The sequence below is a fragment of the Phyllostomus hastatus genome, unplaced genomic scaffold, assembly GCF_019186645.2.
Source record: "Phyllostomus hastatus isolate PE091 unplaced genomic scaffold, TTU_PhHast_1.1 phas_contig_209, whole genome shotgun sequence".
NCBI lineage: Eukaryota > Metazoa > Chordata > Mammalia > Chiroptera > Phyllostomidae > Phyllostomus > Phyllostomus hastatus.
This window is the reverse complement of record NW_025333735.1, coordinates 19,536,102-19,554,098: the sequence shown is the minus strand read 5'-3', so window position 1 is coordinate 19,554,098 and position 17,997 is coordinate 19,536,102. Positions and strand designations below refer to the sequence as shown.

The window sequence follows — 17,997 nt, the reverse complement described above, 5'->3', positions numbered from 1 at the left end:
ACCCAATATATCACCACATCCTCCTATTTCTATCTCCTGAACCTGTCCTCAGTTTTCAACCCCCTCTATCACCATTCTAGTCCAAGCTTCCATGAAATCTCAGTAAATGATGGAAATTGTCTGTTTATTTCACGCACTTCAGTGAATGTGCGATAGTATGGTTGAGCATTGTTTTGCATTGCTCTGATGAGAAATTAAGCGTCTTTCATATGGGTTTTGGTCATTCAGATATCCACTTTTTAAAAGTACTTGATTAAGTCTTTTGTCTATATTTTTTCTACTTGGTTGTTTGCTTTTGTTTTCAATTGATTTGTAAAAATGCTTTATATATTCTAGATATGGATCCTTTTTTCAGATCTGGAAATTGCCAAGATATTTCACCACTCTGTGGCTTGCTTTTCTACTCTCCTAATGAAATCTTTCAATGAGAAGAATGTGTAATTGTACCATAATTTATTACTTTTATCTCTAGCTAACATTTTCTGAATCCTATTTAAGATTTTTTAAAGTAGTTTAGTATTATAAATATATTCTATTTATTTTTACAATCTATCTAAAGTTAGTTTGTTTTGGGGGGTATGGTATTGCTTAAGGCTATCAATATTTTTTAAATTATATTTTATTGATTATGCTATTACAGTTGTCCTGATTTTTCCCCCTTTGTCCCTTCCACCCAGCATACCCTGTTCCCTCAGACAATCCCCCCATCATTGTTCATGTCCGTGGGTCATGCATGTAAGTTCTTGGACTACTACATGTCCTATACTGAACTTTATATCCCTGTGGGTATTCTGTAACTACCTATTTGTACTTTTTAATCCTGTCACCCATTCTCCCCTGCCCCCTCCCATCTGGTAACCTTCCAGTAACTAACTTATTTTCTCTTGCTTTTAAGAGTCTCTCTTTATCTTTAATCTTTGGCCTTTTAATTATGATATGTCTTATAGTGGGCCTCTTTGCATCCATCATAATTGACACTGTGTGCTTTGTGGACTTGCATGTCTATTTCCTTCAAATGAGGGAAATTTCCTTTCACTATTTTTTTAGATAGATTTCCAATTTCTTACTCTTTCTCTTCTCCTTCTGGCTCACCTATGAGGCAGATGTAGGACCTCTTGAAATTGTCCCAGAGGCTGTTTATCTATCCTCATTTTTTTTGGATTCTTTTTTTTTTCTTGGTGTTCTGATTGGTTGTTTTTTGCTTCCTTAGGTTTCAAACCATTATTTTGATTCTTGACTTCATCCATTCTACTGTTGTTTCCCTGTAAATTGTCCTTTATTTCAATTAGTGTATCCTTCATTTCTGACTGGGTCTTTTTTATGTTTCTGAGGTCCTCATGAAGCTCCTTGAGTGTCCTTACAGCCAGTGTTTTGAACTCTGCATCTGATAGACTGCTTATGTTCATTTTGTTTAGTTCTTTTTCTGGAGTTTTTATCTGTTCTTTCATTTGGGTTATGTTTCTTTCCTCATTTTGGCAGCTTCTCTGTGTTTGTTTCTATGCATTAAGTAGAGCTACTTTGACTCTGTCTTGGTAGTGTGGCCTGATGTAGTAGGTGTCCTGTAGGATCCAGTGGCACAGCCTCCCCTATCACCCAAGCTGGGTACTCAGGGTACGCCGCTCTTTGTGTGTGCTTCATATATCCTACTCCTATAGTTGAGCCTTGGTTGCTGTTGGCAGATCAATGGGAGGGATTTACCCACGCCAGTCAGCTGCAAGGACTGGCTGTGACCATTTACCACCAATGTCTGCCTTCCATGGAGGAAATCAGCTATGCAGGGGAGTGTGGTGGTGCTCTGATGTGGCCTGTAGCTGTCCACTGGGTGTGTTGGCCCTGGGTTTCCTAGGTGGTGCAGACCAAGGTGAGCCCCAACCTGTGTTTTGCCCAGGGCACCCTGCCTGAGCTGTAATGCAATCTGAGATGGCTACTACTTGTGCTGGGCTTGGAGATTCCCAGGTGAAGCCTAGCTGTCACTCTAATCTGACTGCCATTAGGGCTTGCTGAAGCCAGCTGTTGCTTGTTTGATAGGATTTAGGAGCCAAGACCAGCTCTGCTTATAGAAAAACAGCTTGGGTTGGCCCATAATTGGGTGAGGTGGAGCCTCTGTGGATCTCCAAGGTGAGTCACAGTGTTAACCAGGTTGATGGAGTCTCACATATGGCACCAGCCTGCCTGCTCTGTGGTAGGAGGGCTCAGCAAAAGGACAATGGCCTCTGCTCTCCCCAATGCCAGACATTTCTGTTTCTCCTCGTATACCACTGGTGCCTTTCAAGCTGCCACCCTAGTGCTGGAGCTCAGAGGGAGTATGAGTAGGTGAGTACATGTATGAGTTCCCCAAGAGGAACTGCTGAGGGCTCCAGCAGCCTCCTCCACTGATTCAGTCCCTGTTGGTTTTTGCAGCCAGAAATTGTGGGGACATAACTTCTTGGCGCTGGAATCCTGGGCTGGGTGGGGGGGCTTGGTGCAGATCTTGGGCTCCTCGCTCCTGAGATATCCCTCCCAAATTTTTATGCATGTGAGTGTGTGGCCAGCCTCTTCTGCATGTGTCCCTCCTACCAGTCTGGATGGATGTGGTTTCTTCAATTCTGCAGTTGTCAGACTCCCATTTAACTTGATTTCTGGCTCATGTTCCTGAGTGATGGTTGTTCTATATTTTAGTTGTAATTTTGATGTGGTTGTGCAAAGAGGTGAGCCATGTCTGCCTACGTTGCCATCTTGACCAGAAGCCCTGTGTTGGTTTTTATTTCTGTACAACAAATTACATAAAGTTAGGAGCTTTAAAACAACACATTTTATTTTCTCATAGTTTTCATAGGTTATCACACTTGGAATGGATTAGGTGGGTTCTCCACTTAGGGTCTTACAAAGCTGCATTGAAAGTGGTAACTGGGTTGGGTTCTCATCTGAGGTTCAAGGCTCTCTTCTAAGCTCATATTATTGTTAGCAGAATTTATTCCCCACAGCTGTAGAATTTATGACTGCTTGTTTCCTCAAAGCTAGCAAGGGAGAGAGGAGTACTGTGCTACTTTGGATTGCTCACTCCCAAATCCTACTGTAAAGGGCTGACTTGATTAGGCCTCACCCAAGATAATTTGCCTTTTGATTAATTTAAAGTCAACTGTTTAGAAACCTTAATTACATCTTAAAAATCTCTTCCCCTTTGCCATATTCTATTGATTAAAAGTAAGTTACAGGCTCTGCCAGCACTCACAGAAGGAGAATTTATAAAGGCATGGATACCGGATGCAGTAATGATGGTGCATCATCTTGATGTTCTGCCTACTGTGGTATGATCTTTTTCTAGTTTCTTCCCAAGGTTTTCAATTGATCCAAGTCCATTTCATCAAAGAAAACTCATTTTCTCCACTGAATTATAGTGTCACTTTATCCTAACCATGTATGTATAATCTGTATCTGGACACTATTTTGTTATGTTGATCTTTTGGTCTTCTCTTATTCCAATAGCCATATCATTTAATGACTGTAGCTTTAGGATAAATCTTTATTCCTGAAAGTGTAAGTCCCTCATCTTTGTTCTTCCTCAGTATTTCATTGACTGTTCTTGGTCATTTATGTTTTCACATAAACTCTGGAATGAGGCGGTTAATTTCTCAAATCAATCTGCTGGGATTTGAGGGGAGCTAAGGGTGGATTTCACTGTCTTTATAGATCAATTAGAAAAAATTTTAGTTAAAAATATCTGATATTCCAATCTATAAATATGGTATATATAGGTCTTTGTTTATTTAGATCTCCTTTAATTTTGCTAAATAATATTTTTTCAGTTTATTCCTAGATATTTGATTATTTGGATGCTATTATAATTGGTATAATTTTAAAATATTTATTTTCTATTAGTATTGTTGGTATATAGAAATGCATTTGGTTTTATATATATGCCTTATATTTTTTCAAAATATATTGATCAATGTTAATGAATAAAAGGTTTGTAGATCCTTTTAGATTTGTATATCTATAATGATGTCATTTCTGAATAATGGCAGCTTCATTTGTTCTATTTGTTCTCATATAATTCTTAATATATTTATTTCTTCTTCTTGCTTTAATGTGCTAGCTAGTATCTCCATTATAATGTTGAATAGAAGTGGGAGAATAGGCAACTTTATCTTATTACCAATCCCAGGGAAAACTTTCAGAAATTCACCATTAAATATAATATATTCTGTAGGGGTTATTACAGGAGTTTATTTTATCAGCATGAAACACATAAGAACTGTATTGGATAACAACCCATTTTAAACATAAAGATTCAAATTAGTTAAAAGTAAAAGGATGGAAAAAATTATATGACACACTAATTTTAAAAAGCTGAAGTGTCTATCATAATATCAAGCAAAGCAGGTTTTAGGGCAAAGAATATTAAAAGTGATAAAAAGGGAAATGACATAATAATGAAGGCATAAATCCATTATGAGGAGGATAAATCAAGCTTAAAGGTGCATGTGACTAAAAGCAGAGATCTCACCTGTAAGTGGAACCAAATTAACAAAACAAACAAATGAGCAAAATAGAACCAGAGACATGGAAATAAAGAACAAACTGACAGTGATCAGAGGGGAGGGGGAGGTTAACAGGGGAAAGAAGGCAAGGTTCAAGTCAAGGAACATGTATAAAGGACCCACGGACACAGACAACAGGGTAGGAGGAAGGATTAAAAATTGAAGATGGGGAGTGGGTAAGGCAGTGGAGGGCAATGGGTGAAAAATGGAGGCAACTGTAATTGAATAACAATAAAAATAAACTAAATCAACAACAACTGTAATTGAACAACAAAAACAATAAAAATAAATTAGTTAATTAAAAATAAAAGCAGAGTTTAAAAATACATGAAGAAAAATGGGTATAATTACATGGAAAATGTACAAATTTGCAATTATATTTGGAGTTCTAGCACCCATCTCTCAATTATCGATAGAATGAATAAACATAAAATCAGCAGCATGTGAAAGACCTGAACAACGCTCTCAAGCAACCTGTCCTAACACTCGCCCCTACACTGGGGATGTTCATTGCTTTGAAGTGCACATAAAACACTCCCCACTATGGACCACGTTCCTGCCCATAAAACAGTCTCAATACATCATTCAAAATATGTTCTTTTTCTATATGGAATTAATTAAAATCTAATCACCAAAAAATTAGGAAATGTTCCTAATACATAGAAACTATATAGTATACTTATAAATAACCCACGGACAAAGAAGAAATCAATAGAGAAAATATAAAATATTTCCAAATGAATTGAATGAAAAAACACAGCATATCAAAACTTGTGAAATGCAGTGAAGAAACTTAGCAGAAAATTTATGGCACTCAGATAAGTGACATCTTTAATCTTTAGAAATGAAAATAGCATATAAAATTTGATATATACTGAAGATAAGAACTAATAAAGATCTAAGCAGAAAACAATCACACAGAAAACCTAAAAACAAAAGAGAAAATCAATGAAATGCAACACTAGTTTTGTTACTTTTTTAAATTGTTTCTTTTCCTTTTTTTTTAATTGTGTGATTACAGTTGTCCCCATTTTTACCCCATTACTCTCCCCCATCCTACCCTCCTCTGCCTCCCACATTCAATTCCCCCTCCCCATTGTCTTTGTCCATGGGTCCTTTAAAACTGTTTTTTTAAGAAGACCAATGAAATTGATAAAATTTTGCTAGACTGGGCTGAAAAAAGAGGGAAGATACAGTTACCCAAATTAGGAGTGAAAAAGATGATATCCAACAGTTTTGATGGATATGAAAAGGAAGTAAGGTGGTATTACAATAATTTTATGTCAGGAAATTCAATACTTAGATGACATGGATAAATTCCTTGAAAGACTCAAACTACCAAAGCTTATTTAAGTAGAAATATATAACCTAAACATTACAATGTCTATTAAATTAAATTTGCAGTTAAAGATCTTTACACAAGGAAAATTCTAGGCCCAGTTAGTTTCACCAGTGAATTCTACTAAACATTTAAGGAAAAAAAAAAAAACAATTCTATAGAAATTCAAGAAAAACTGAAGTGAAGGGACTATTTTCTAACTCATTTAATGAGACCAGCCTTCCCCTAGTGCCAAAACCAAGGAAAATATATTACAACTATAGAAAACTACAGAACAATATCCTCCCTGAAGGTAAATTCCAAAATTCCTAATAAAATTTTAGCAATTTATTCCAATAATATATAGAAGGATTATACATCGTATCCACGTGGGGCTTATCCAAGCATGCAAGCTTGCTTCAACATTCTTCAGACGCAACCTTTTCACCCAGAGAAATGAAAACACATGTCCGTGCAAAGATTAGGACAGCAATGTTCTTTGTCCGTAATATTTAAAATAGCATGGGTGAATTGCAACATAATTTTACTGAGTGAAAAAGGGCAGACAAAAAAAGAAGTGTATATACCATATAATTTTATTTATGTAAAATTCTGGAAAAGTCACAGAAATCTATGGTGTTTGCCCAGGGCCAGTGATTTGGAGTGGGGAGAGGGGGAAAATGCCAACGGGTGCACAGGTCTGAGTTCGAGTCAACAGAAGCGAACAGAAAAGATGTGTACAGTCCCAGGATTGAAACGCAAGGCGCAGCCATACCTCTTCCATTCTGTCTTTTCCCTTCTGGCTGTTTGGTGAACCCATGACAACCCACTTCCCAAAAAGGTAGCGGGGAAATAAAGGTCTAGAGAGCAAAGCAACATATTGTGTTCCTGAATGCCAAATGAAGGAGGCCAAGGTCTTACTTTGAACATCCCCTCAGACTATTATGTGAGAAGAAAATAAACTCCAGTCCCCTTTAAGGCATTGAATTATTGTTGGGTCATTTTGTTAGAGCAGTCTAGTCTTATCATATCAAATATTTATTGAATTTTAAATTTTAATTACATTTTTTTTAATTTTAGAAATTTTCAAATCTTCTGGTCATTTTTATTACATCTTGTTCCATGCTTTTTTTTTTTTTTAGTCTCAAGGTCTATTTTAAACATAGCTTATTAGTAATCGTTTTGTATCCTGTAGCTGATAATGCCAATATTTGAAGTCCTAGGTCAACCAAATCGATTATTTCCGCTAACTCTAATTCACAGTGACTTGTTTACCCGTGTATATTTTTTAAATTATGAAATTGTATTCTTCTGAACTTCACTTTTGGAAACTCTAAGAGACCTGAATTAAGGATGCTTTTCTTCAGAGTGAATTTGCATGTTTTTCTGCCTGACATCAGTTCGGTAATAACAATTTTTAGAAATTTAATTTCTCAGTTTATAGTTTCACCACACTGTAAATACAAATTTGAATTCCAGCCCTATGTTCTCATGGGGAAACTAATTAAGGTTACATTTCCTTTTCTCTACCCAGAGGTGTAGGAGAGACAGATGAATTTCCATATCCTAGTTTGTGTGAAGCTTGCAGGTTTTAGCAACCACTGTTTGCAAATGCGATCTCGCTCCCCAGGGTCACATAAACATTAAAATATGGCCCTGAGACAGGCTTGTCAGATAAAATACAGGCCCCCTGCCTATGCTTATATTTGAATTTTGGGTAAACAATGGCTAATTTTTTAGTAGGAGTATGTACCATGCAATATGTTTTCACCAAAACTTAAATTTAACTGGGTGTTCTCTATTTTTATTTGCTATATTTAGCATCTGAATTTTTATTTTCTTATCTTTTCAGTTTCAACTCTCTGCTCAATTTTTTTTTACCTTGAGGATTACATTAATATTTTGTCTAGCATTAGATGTTTGCAGTGGGATGTCTGTCTGAGAACATCTGGTTCACCCCACCCCCATTTAAAGCAGAATCCCCTCCTCCTGCTTTATGTGCATAGATGCCTTCAAGTTAGAGCTCATTCTGGTACATTTTGGTGTTGCATATCTCTGAGTGGGATAAGCTCTTTTGACTTCAAAGAATATTTATGCCAATTTAAGGAAATAAGCTGTTATTTTAAGGAAATAACTTTACCTAAATAGATCTTCTGTGATACCTTTTTAACATTCTGGGGCTGCAGAAAAGTCATGTTGTCAACCTTACTATTTCAGACCTAATGTAAATCTCACAAACTCAAGAAAATTGTATATGCTAAAATTAATTACTACTTTAGTTCTTTCCGAGTGTAAATTTTTAATCTGTGCAGAACTGATGTTATTTAGCAAAATAAATGGATATACTTTAGATTTAACTTCAAAAATTACATTCTTCCTCATCTTGGGACTGAGGCCTGGTCTCGAAGTCTGCCCCAGGGATGATCCGTGAGCACCCACCCACCTATCAAGCCAGCTACTTCCAGTCAGGGTTGGAACTGGAACTGGAAATCTGTTGGAGACCCAAGCAGCTCCAGGGGACACTAATTTCATTGTCCTTAACCCCACACTGGCTGCTGCTCAGAGGTTCTCTATTGCTGAATCTGTGTAGACTGAAGTTTTTCTCTGCATCCCACATCTGGATAACAGAGGAAGATAGTTTGATTGGTTTCAGTAATTTCCTGCACTCCTGTGATGATTTATGTTTGGCTACGTTCCATTCCTAGTCATGTGCCTATCTTCGAATCAATCATTGGCTACCACTGTGGAAAGAATTGCGTTACCTTGTACCCAGGGTGGCAGCGGGAGGGACCTTAAGGTAGAAAGTGACTCTGGATGCTGTGTGTTCTAAGGCTACCCATACCACCTGGATATAGCATTATCACATTGCTTACCCTTCACGATATTGTCAAAACATCAGGAAAAAAGACTGATTCATATCTAACAAATGAAGTCTTTTAAACAAGAAAATGCTGAAAGGAAGTATAAATCTTAGTGAAGTAAATGGAAAATACATAGGAGGTGGCTAATTTTTCTGTGCTGGGAGGTACTGTATCTGCAGTAGAGGGCACTTGAAACAAGAAATGCTCATTATTTTTTTCCAAGGCAACTGACTGATTAGAGAACTTGGGGCAAACTGACTCGAATACCCTAAACTCCCCTTTCAACAACTTCAGCAGTATGTCCCCAGCATTGTCTGGTACAAGGCTTTCTGTCCTGCATGCTCAGGGCATGGAGACTGGGCAGAGAAACTGTTCCCACCTGAGATTCATAGGTGGACGCAGTAGCTCAGCAGATGTGGAAGCCAAGAGTACTGGAGAATGAGGCAATTAATAGAGATGTTTTTAGCTGTAGGTAGTATGGCATAGTAGAAGAGAGCAAAAATGTTTCAGAGAAAAACCAGGCCTAGAAGGAAGGCAGAGGTGCCTTCCAAGTAGTACCTGGAGAAACAAGGGATGAAGGTCAGCCATAGCATGCCTCATTTCACCAGAAATGCACCTACCTAAAACCAGAAAATGCAGCATTCTAAAATGTTACGTTTGAGGAAATTAGTTGCTAAAATAAGAATTCATTCCAGACATGAAATGTTAACCTAGAATTAATGAAAAACATGACTCATAAGATCCAGAAACCACAAGCCCAAATTGTGAATAAAACTAAATTCATACCCAGGTAGCAGATGAAACTCCCAACTATGAACGGAAAGAAAACATATTAAGAGAAACCAGAAAACATGACAATTTACAAAGAAAGAACAATTAAACTCTAAGTAGACTTCTCAAACACAGGAGTGGAAACCAGAATAGAATAATATCTGTAGTCATGGGAGAAAATAACAGTGCAGTAGAGTTTACCTGGATAGGCCTTCACTGAAAGAACCACCAAATGACATAGATAAGAAAAAATAAAACCTGCAAGGACAGAATGAGATACAATATGTACTCTTCAGCAAATAAATGAGCAAACAGATGGATACACTGACAGTAGTAAACAATAATAAAAATGTTGACTAACACACAAGAAGAATTTTCTCTATATTAAAGGATTGATAACCTTGCAAATTTTTTATTGATACGGGCATTACAACGTAAACCTCAAACTTTACCACAAATTCACAGCCTTTCTCTTGAAATCAGCAAACTCAAATGGTGAGTATATTGCTAACGACCCTCAGATATTTCTCATGTTCCACCCTCAGACCTTTAACCAGGAGCATTTTCTTTCTCTTCTGCGATGTCATACTTTCTAACTTGATAGAAAACACAGAATTTGTAGATTGTCTAAACCAAACAGAATCTCCAGAAATGAAATAGATCGGCAGCCTAGTAAGGTGTTGCTTGACATACATAGGAAGTAAAATGTGGGGTCTGCTGAGAAGACATGAGGACCATAGTCGAGATTCACAGCTTCTTAGCAAGTTCTGAGAACTAAGTCAGTTTACAGAACCAAAGACCCTCAACTGAGAGCAACTGTAGCTCATTTACCCAATTAAATGGTACACTGAAGACAGGAAAACACCCAGATCTTCCAGGCATTCCAGTAGAGGGCACTTGAAACAAGAAATGCTCATTATTTTTTCCAAGGCAACTGACTGATTAGAGAACTTGGGGCAAACTGACTCGAATACCCTAAACTCCCCTTTCAACAACTTCAGCAGTATGTCCCCAGCATTGTCTGGTACAAGGCTTTCTGTCCTGCATGCTCAGGCATTATTAGATACTGGCTCTGAGTTCACACTGATTCTCAGAGACCAGAAACATCACTGTGCTCCACAGGTTAGCATTTATGAGACCAGTGAGAGACGGAGACTTGGCCCGGGCCTCAGGTTTGTCTTGTGTCTCTTTTCCTATTCTTGGAAGTTCCAGTGTTGACGCCCCTTTACCATAAATGACCAAGTTTCAAGGTCCTCCAATTACAACTTGCCCCCTGTTCCCCAGCCCCTTAAAACACTCTTAATCTAGTCCAGTGAAAAAGATGCATTGGGGGCACTGTTAGGCCTCCCTTTGTCTTGCTTGGTGCCTTCTTGATCAATAGTCCTTTCCTGACTCCAGACTCTGACGTTTTGAGGTTTGGTCTTTCAAAGCATTGGGCACTGAACTTTGGCTTGGTAATGACCAATGCCAAAAAACGGCCAAGACATTACAAGAAGGGAGATGTTAACAAACTTAATATCTTACATTTGCACCTCCAGCATAGGTCTTTGGTAAATTTTTACTGAATGTCATTGAACAAAATCAGTCCGAGTGGAATGTTAAGGACAAAGACGTGTCGACACTGCTTGCACTGCACGGGAGAGTTAAAAATAAAAGAAAATTCTGGTTTCAGAATCATTTTCTCTACGTCTTTAAAACTATTTGAAATGACACCCCCCACTATTGCCTCTTTATTCACTTCACCTGTACGTTGTTCCAATGGGACAAGATAATCGTCATTTATGTAGGACTTCCTGTGTGGCTAGTGTCGGTTAGTATTCCCAGTGAGACAACGGGGGCTAGTCACTTTTCCAACAACTCAGTACTAGTGAACAGGCAAGTAAGTGGTTCAGGCCTAAATGCACGTCAACGTCACAACCACCTTGATGAACGGTGTGCTTCCCATGACGAGAGATGTCCCCACTTGGAGTGTGAATGCTGGAAGGGCCATGGGTGAGGACAGAGGATTCCTACACTCCAAATCTCCAAAGGTCAGGAAACAATCATGGGCTGGCCAGGTGGAATAGGACCCATTCAGTCAGCGATTGTCAACCGGTGTGCCTCGGCACACTGTTGTGCTGCAAGAATTTGGAAAGCATGCAATCATCTATTTAGTTAGGGACACTGTCCTCTTTTCCCTTAGATTGTCAAATGAAAAAATGACAATAGCTAACACAGCAATAGCTGTCTAGTATGAATGAATAAAAAATATACTTTTTTTGTCAGATGGTAAAAAATATACTTTTTGGTGTGCCACAGAATTTTAGCAATTAGTTTGTGTGTGACATATAATGAGAAAGGTTGAAAAGCGCTGCATTAGGTTATCCAAGAAATAAAAAAAATAAAAAAGTATAAGCCAGAAAAAAGTATGAGGGTTTCAACTTTACAGTCGTCCAGGTTTGAGTTGTGTTCTTCTGCCACCTGCTGGTCATCCATGGGAAGGCAGAGGGAAGCTTCATTTGCAGTTCTCAAGGAGCTTTTTCTAAACACTTGGGTTGTTTCTGTGTTTTGTTTTTTTTTCCCCCAGGTTCCTCTGAAAAGTTCTGAGTGAAGGACCTCTGCCCCAAAGTCTGAAGTTCCAGCTTTCAAACAGGGTGCAGGCAGAGGAGTCTCCCCTGGGCCCTCTGAACCTTTGGCATAAAGGAGATAGATGGTTCTCATTCATGGCGGTACAGTGCAGACGGGAGCATAGTGGGTGGTTTTCAAATAAGAGTTCTTTTTTCTTCCCGCTTCACCCAAGGTTCCCCCAGGAGTGCTTGACTCTGCAGTACTCCCAGCTGGAGTACACAAGAGCCTGAAATAGTCCCAAGGACTTGGGGCCTTCTTGTTGGCATTTAGGACTCCCCTGGCTAAAAAAATCATATGTGTACTTAGGCCAGAGAGAGCCGCTTTACTCAGAGGTCGTGTGCTGACCCGGATATGCCAGGGCTCCACCTAGGGGGGTTGTTGAGGTAAGCATGGGACTCAGGCTCTGGGTTGTGCAGTGGGCTAGAAATCATCCACTAAGCACTTTAGAAGACTGCTCATTATTTTCCTGCTCAAAATCTGGGAACTACATTAAGAAATAACATGTGAATACACTGTAGATGCAAAGAATATAAAATCTCTGAAAGAAGACCAAATATTAACAGTCCTTATTTGGTGAGCTTGTTGTTTTATCTTGCTGCGTTTTCTAGTTTTTTTCCTTATAGTGAACATATATTAGTGGTGTAATATATATGCATAAATATATATAATACTTACCCAAGGATATATTCATTGATTTGAGAGAGAGAGGAAGAAAGAGAGAAAGAAACATTGGTGTGATAGAGAAACTGCCTTCTGTTGCCACTTGTATGTGCTCTGACCGGACAGGGGATGGAACCCACAACCTAGGTATGTGCCCTGATGGGGAATCGAACCCATGGCCTTTTTGGTGTACAGGGTGATGTTTCAACCAATGGAACCATCTGACCAGGGCAAATGGTGTAATACATTTTTTTTTTAAAAAAAGTTTCTTAGTCAGAAACCTGTGTACCTGGGACCGCTTTTGGTGTCGGTAGGATGGATGCAGGCCTCCCTGGCAGGAGATGCGAAGTCAGGAAGGCGTGGCTCTATTTCATTATTGCAGCTCACTCACAGCAGCAGTTAGAAGAGAGAGGATAGACTTACTGGTTTTCTCTAATGCCATCATGAAGTTGGCTGGATGCCACACTGCAGGTGCTGGAGTCCAGAGACCTGGCACTGACCTCAAGTCCCCACCTGATTTCATTCCTTCCTCACCCACAACCTCCTGCCACCACCTCTGTCCACAGCCCTCCATACTCACAGTGACTCCCGTCCTCACCCCAACCTCTCTTTCCATTGCTGCGTGAAATGATCACGAGCAGGTGGCTAGAAACAGGTATTTGTTCAATATTAAGTCAAAGGAGAGAGGGAAAAGATGACAGGACTTTTTTTTGTCACTGGAGAGATTTGTGAGTGTCAGTGTTTAAGACTTATGGACCCATAGGGTTAACTGGAGCTGAGGGGAGCCAAACTCTAGGCTCCCCCATTAGCAAAGGAAATGCCACATGAGTGAAATCAAACTCACCTTCTCCCCATACCCAATAAACTCTTTTCTTCCTCCCCTTTCTGAAAACAGGGTCATTTTCTTTCCAGAAACCTAAGCATAAGTCTGGGAGTTACTTTTTACTCTTCCTACCACGTAAACAGCTGCCTGGTTCTGATAGTTCCATCTCCAGAATGTCTCTACTTTCTCTCCTTCCCGCTGTGCCTCTCTGCGTCTTCCCATCACCTCTGCTCCCCCCATAGCACTGGCCTCTCCAGGTTCCCTGCTTCCAGTCTTCCCTTTTCCAGCCCATCTGTCTTAGATGCTACTTTTATTCATTTGAGGGCCAGTTTTGACTGTGCTGTTAAAAACAGTCACAAGTTACCCAGTATTGATCAAACAAATCTGAATTTCAAACCTGGGCATATAAAACCCTCCACAATCCTATCCTGGGCATGTGGTCGACAGCTCTCCTTCTTGCCAGCAGCCAAGTTTGACTATTATATTCCAGGCACTACAACTGTCACTGAGGCTATAGAGATGAATGAGACACAGTGTTTGCCCACCAGCAGCTCCAGGTCTTGTTGGAGAGACAGCCAACAGCATAACTGCTGCTCAAGGACACAGGTGGCAAACACAAGGCCTGTGGGCCAAATCCAGCCCTCTAGCTTCTTTTATCCTGCCCAACACCTTGTTTCTACCTGGTGGCAGCACTGAGCTCCTTGCTCTAGTTAAGAAGTAGTTATATTTACATAGTCCTAAAATTATATTTGGCCCTTTCATGGCAACCGCGAGGCTGATGTGGCCCCTGGTGAAAATGAGTTTGACACCCCTGGTCTAGGAGGATGTCCAGAACTCTCTAGGAGTCTGGGACAGAGAGTTTCAGGCTAAGGGCAGATAGCCAATGGGTGGGGAAAGGGGTTAGGGGGATGGTGAACATTTTAAACAGAGGCAAGAGCCATGCAGATGCTGAGAATTGCAAGAATACATGGTAAGTGCTATTTCAGGTTGTTCAGCACAGCTGGAGCTTAGGTTGCATGAGTGAAAACAGTTGAAGATGATAACTGGGGGCTTAAGAACAACAGCATTAATGCCAGGATTTCCCTAGGAGCCTGGTGTTCTGCTCAACACTTTTCACAGGCTTTCCTTTTCACTTTTCACACAACATTATGATATTGGTCAAGTTTATTGTGCTACAATATAACCCCAGTTAACACACCTGTGTCTGGAAAATGGGGAATGATTTCTGTGTAATGAAGTACAGTTAGTGCCAACACTTTTTTTTTTTTCTGTAGGCAAGGGGAATTGGCAGAGCAGAAGTACAATTAGAACTCTCAACAGGAAATGAGAGAACCCTTAGTCCTACTATGTTTTAGACTGGGCACTTACTGCTCTATTTTAAGAAAATTAAAAAGTTAAAAATGAGAGCCTGCTCTAGGGTTCCCATTGGGTAGCCCAGCCTTGCATGGACTCCTGGGTCACAGCAGGTGCCTGTTCGTCTCTGTCCACACTCACTGCAGGCCCTTGGCTCACAGCTCTGCTTCTACCTGCATTTTTCTTAACTCCTACACAATAGCCCCTCCACTCTATAATTTTATACCTTTAAAATGTCCCCTGAAGCAGCCTTCAACTATGCTGAATGCCCTGCCTGGATCATGTTGAGTTATATTCCAAGATTCCAACTATTGCTTTTATTAGTACTCTGGTTGCAATGCTCCACTGCTTTTGAGAAATCTGCCAGATTTTATTTTTCCCCTCAGTCCTTTTACTTTTAGTGTGTGCTTTTGTCGAACATGAGATTTTTCAGGATTGTATATAGAGTGCAGTAGGAGACCTGTACTATTAGATTCTCATTTTATGAAAGAGGCAACAAAAGCTGAGAGGCCTAGAACTTGTGTTTGCAAGGCCGGTAGATGGTAAAGCTGGATTTCACAGCTCAAGCTCCATCGCTTGTGGTTGCAGATTACACAGGATCTAGTGTGCCATGTGGGCTGGCTTCTAAAAATCTGTTATCTCTCAACAACAAACATAACTTTTTTATACATAGTCTATACTGTTGGGCTCAGAACTTTGCATTTCCCAGACTTTTCTGTTAGCTGCTGTCCTGTTAGGGTTTGCCACTAGGAAGCACTAGAAAATGGAGGAAAGTGAGAGGGAGAAAGTTGACTTGCTTCCTGTCATCCTATGCCTGTGCATGTTTCTCCAGAGTCTGGGACAGTCGGCTCCGGCGTTTCCATGCCTTTCGGTTGCCAGCAGCAGCTGGGGGGCAACTCGTTTAGCCATCAGTGAACCAGCCACGCTGCCACAGTCCTTCACCAGAGGCCTTAAATCCCTGATGAGCAATGCAAGCCTCTGCTGGATTCTCCTTCCCAGAGCTTGGAACCCCAGTTTTTTTAAAGTTCCTTCCAGAAGTCTGACTTCCAGGCCCTCAGAGCTTCTCCCCCAAGCTCTTCAGTTCTGGAAGCAGCATCTTTGCCTTCAGATTCCTCATTCCTACCAGGTGTGTGTGGTTAGCTTCCCACAATTCTTATTCTCTGGATTACTATGAGGTTGTCCTTCGCTCTTTCAGATGTTCAGCCATTTGCGTAACCAAGTCCTAGTTTGAAATGTCCTCTCCAACATAGTTAATGTGCTCTCTCCGCGAGCAGGCCCTCACATGCTCATGAATATTTCTTCGTATGGAAAGATGTGTCTTTGAAGGCTTTTGAGTAGAAAATGGACTCCTTGCTGCAGATCTTAACTTATTTCATCACTTGGCGGCATTCCACTCTTGTGCAGTGTTTCCTTTCTTTAAACAGTATGTCATCTTGGCTTCTGCAGTTTTACTCTCACGGTCCTCCTCACCCCCCACCTCTCTGGCCACTCTTTCTTAGCCTCTTAAGAAGAGTCTTCTTTCTTTCTCTCTCTCTTTTTGGATTATTTTCATTTTTTATATTTTTAAATTGTTAACTATTACAGTTTACACTCAGTATTATTTTGTATTAGTTTCAGGTGTACAGCGTAGTAGTGAGACAATCATACATTTCATAAAGTGGTCCCCCTGATGTTTTGAGTATCCACCTGGCAACATACAGTTATTATAGTATTATTGACTGTATTTCCAATGCTGTATGTTACATCTCCAAGACTATTTTGTAACTACCAATTAGTACTTCTCACACTCTTCACCTTTTAATTTTGATTCTTTTTAATTTTCTGACCACATGTTTATTCAACACAGAACAACCCCTCCAACTTTACTGAGGTGATTGACCACAGCTACAACCAAATCTGCCTCTAAACTGGAATTCAGTTGCTGACCCAGCCCAGGCCTGAGCTGTCTCATCAGCACCAGGGGGCACTGAGCTCCATCTCTAAGTGTCTTCTCTGTCAGCTAGCTTCCCCTCCTGTGAGTCTTGCAGGTGGCTTGCCCTCTAGACCTTTGGGCTTTGGCCTGTCAGTCTCAGGCTGGCTTCGGTGCAAAGTGGCAGGCACGATCTCAGGGGCAGGTGGAGGTAATCACGGAGATACTGGGTGTCCTTGTTGGTAAAGTATCTACTCAAATCAGTAGAAATGTCTCTAGGTAAAAATGTCTCCAGGCAAGTGGTTCCTTCATATAGCCTCATGATTTGAGAGATTGCATGACCTTCATGATGGGAAGATTAAGCACGTTCTTGTCTGGCAGCTTAGGGTGTTCAGGCATGTGCACATCCTTCTTTGCCCCCATCACGCCCTCCTTAGAAAAGAGTTTATAAATGGCAATACAGTTCTTGGGCATCCACATCGCAACCCTTCACCTTTTTTAATAAATTATATTTTATTAATTATTCTATTACAGTTTTCCCAGATTTTCCCCTCTTATTCCCCTCCACCCAGCACCCCCCACTCCCTCAGGCAATCCCCACACCATTGTTCATGTCCATGGGTCATGTGTATAAATGTTCTTTGGCTACTCTGTTTCCTCTACTGTACTTTACATCCCCATGGCTATTCTGTAACTACCTACTTGTAATTCTTAATCCCCTCACCTTTTCACTCATTCACCCACACCTCTCTTCCACCTGGCAATGGTAAAAATGCTCTCTGTATCCATGATTCTGTTTCTGTTCTTCTTATTTGCTTAACTTGTTTTTTAGATTCAATTATTGATAGATACGTATTTTTGCCATGTTATTGTTCATAGTTTTTATCCTCTTTCTTAAATATTAAACACATAATAATGATTTGGTGGTGACGAACTCCTTTAGTTTTTTTTTTTTTTCCTGTCTAGGAAGCTCTTTATCTGGCCTTTGATTCTAAATGATAGCTTTTCTGAGTGGAGCAATCTTGGCTGTAAGTACCTGTTTTTCATGACTTTGAATATTTATTGCCATTTCTTTCTAGCCTGCAAAGTTTCTTTTCAGAAATCAGCTGAGAGTCTTATGGGAACTCCCCTGTAGGTAACTGATTTCTTTTTTCTTGCTGCTTTTAAGATTCTCT

General features: G+C 40.0%; 1 pseudogene; it reads right to left on the bottom strand.

Annotated features, from left to right (window-relative positions):
• Nucleotides 1–16,775: 16,775 nt before the first annotated feature.
• LOC123816545 lies at nucleotides 16,776–17,302 on the bottom strand (annotated as a pseudogene).
• Nucleotides 17,303–17,997: the final 695 nt, after the last annotated feature.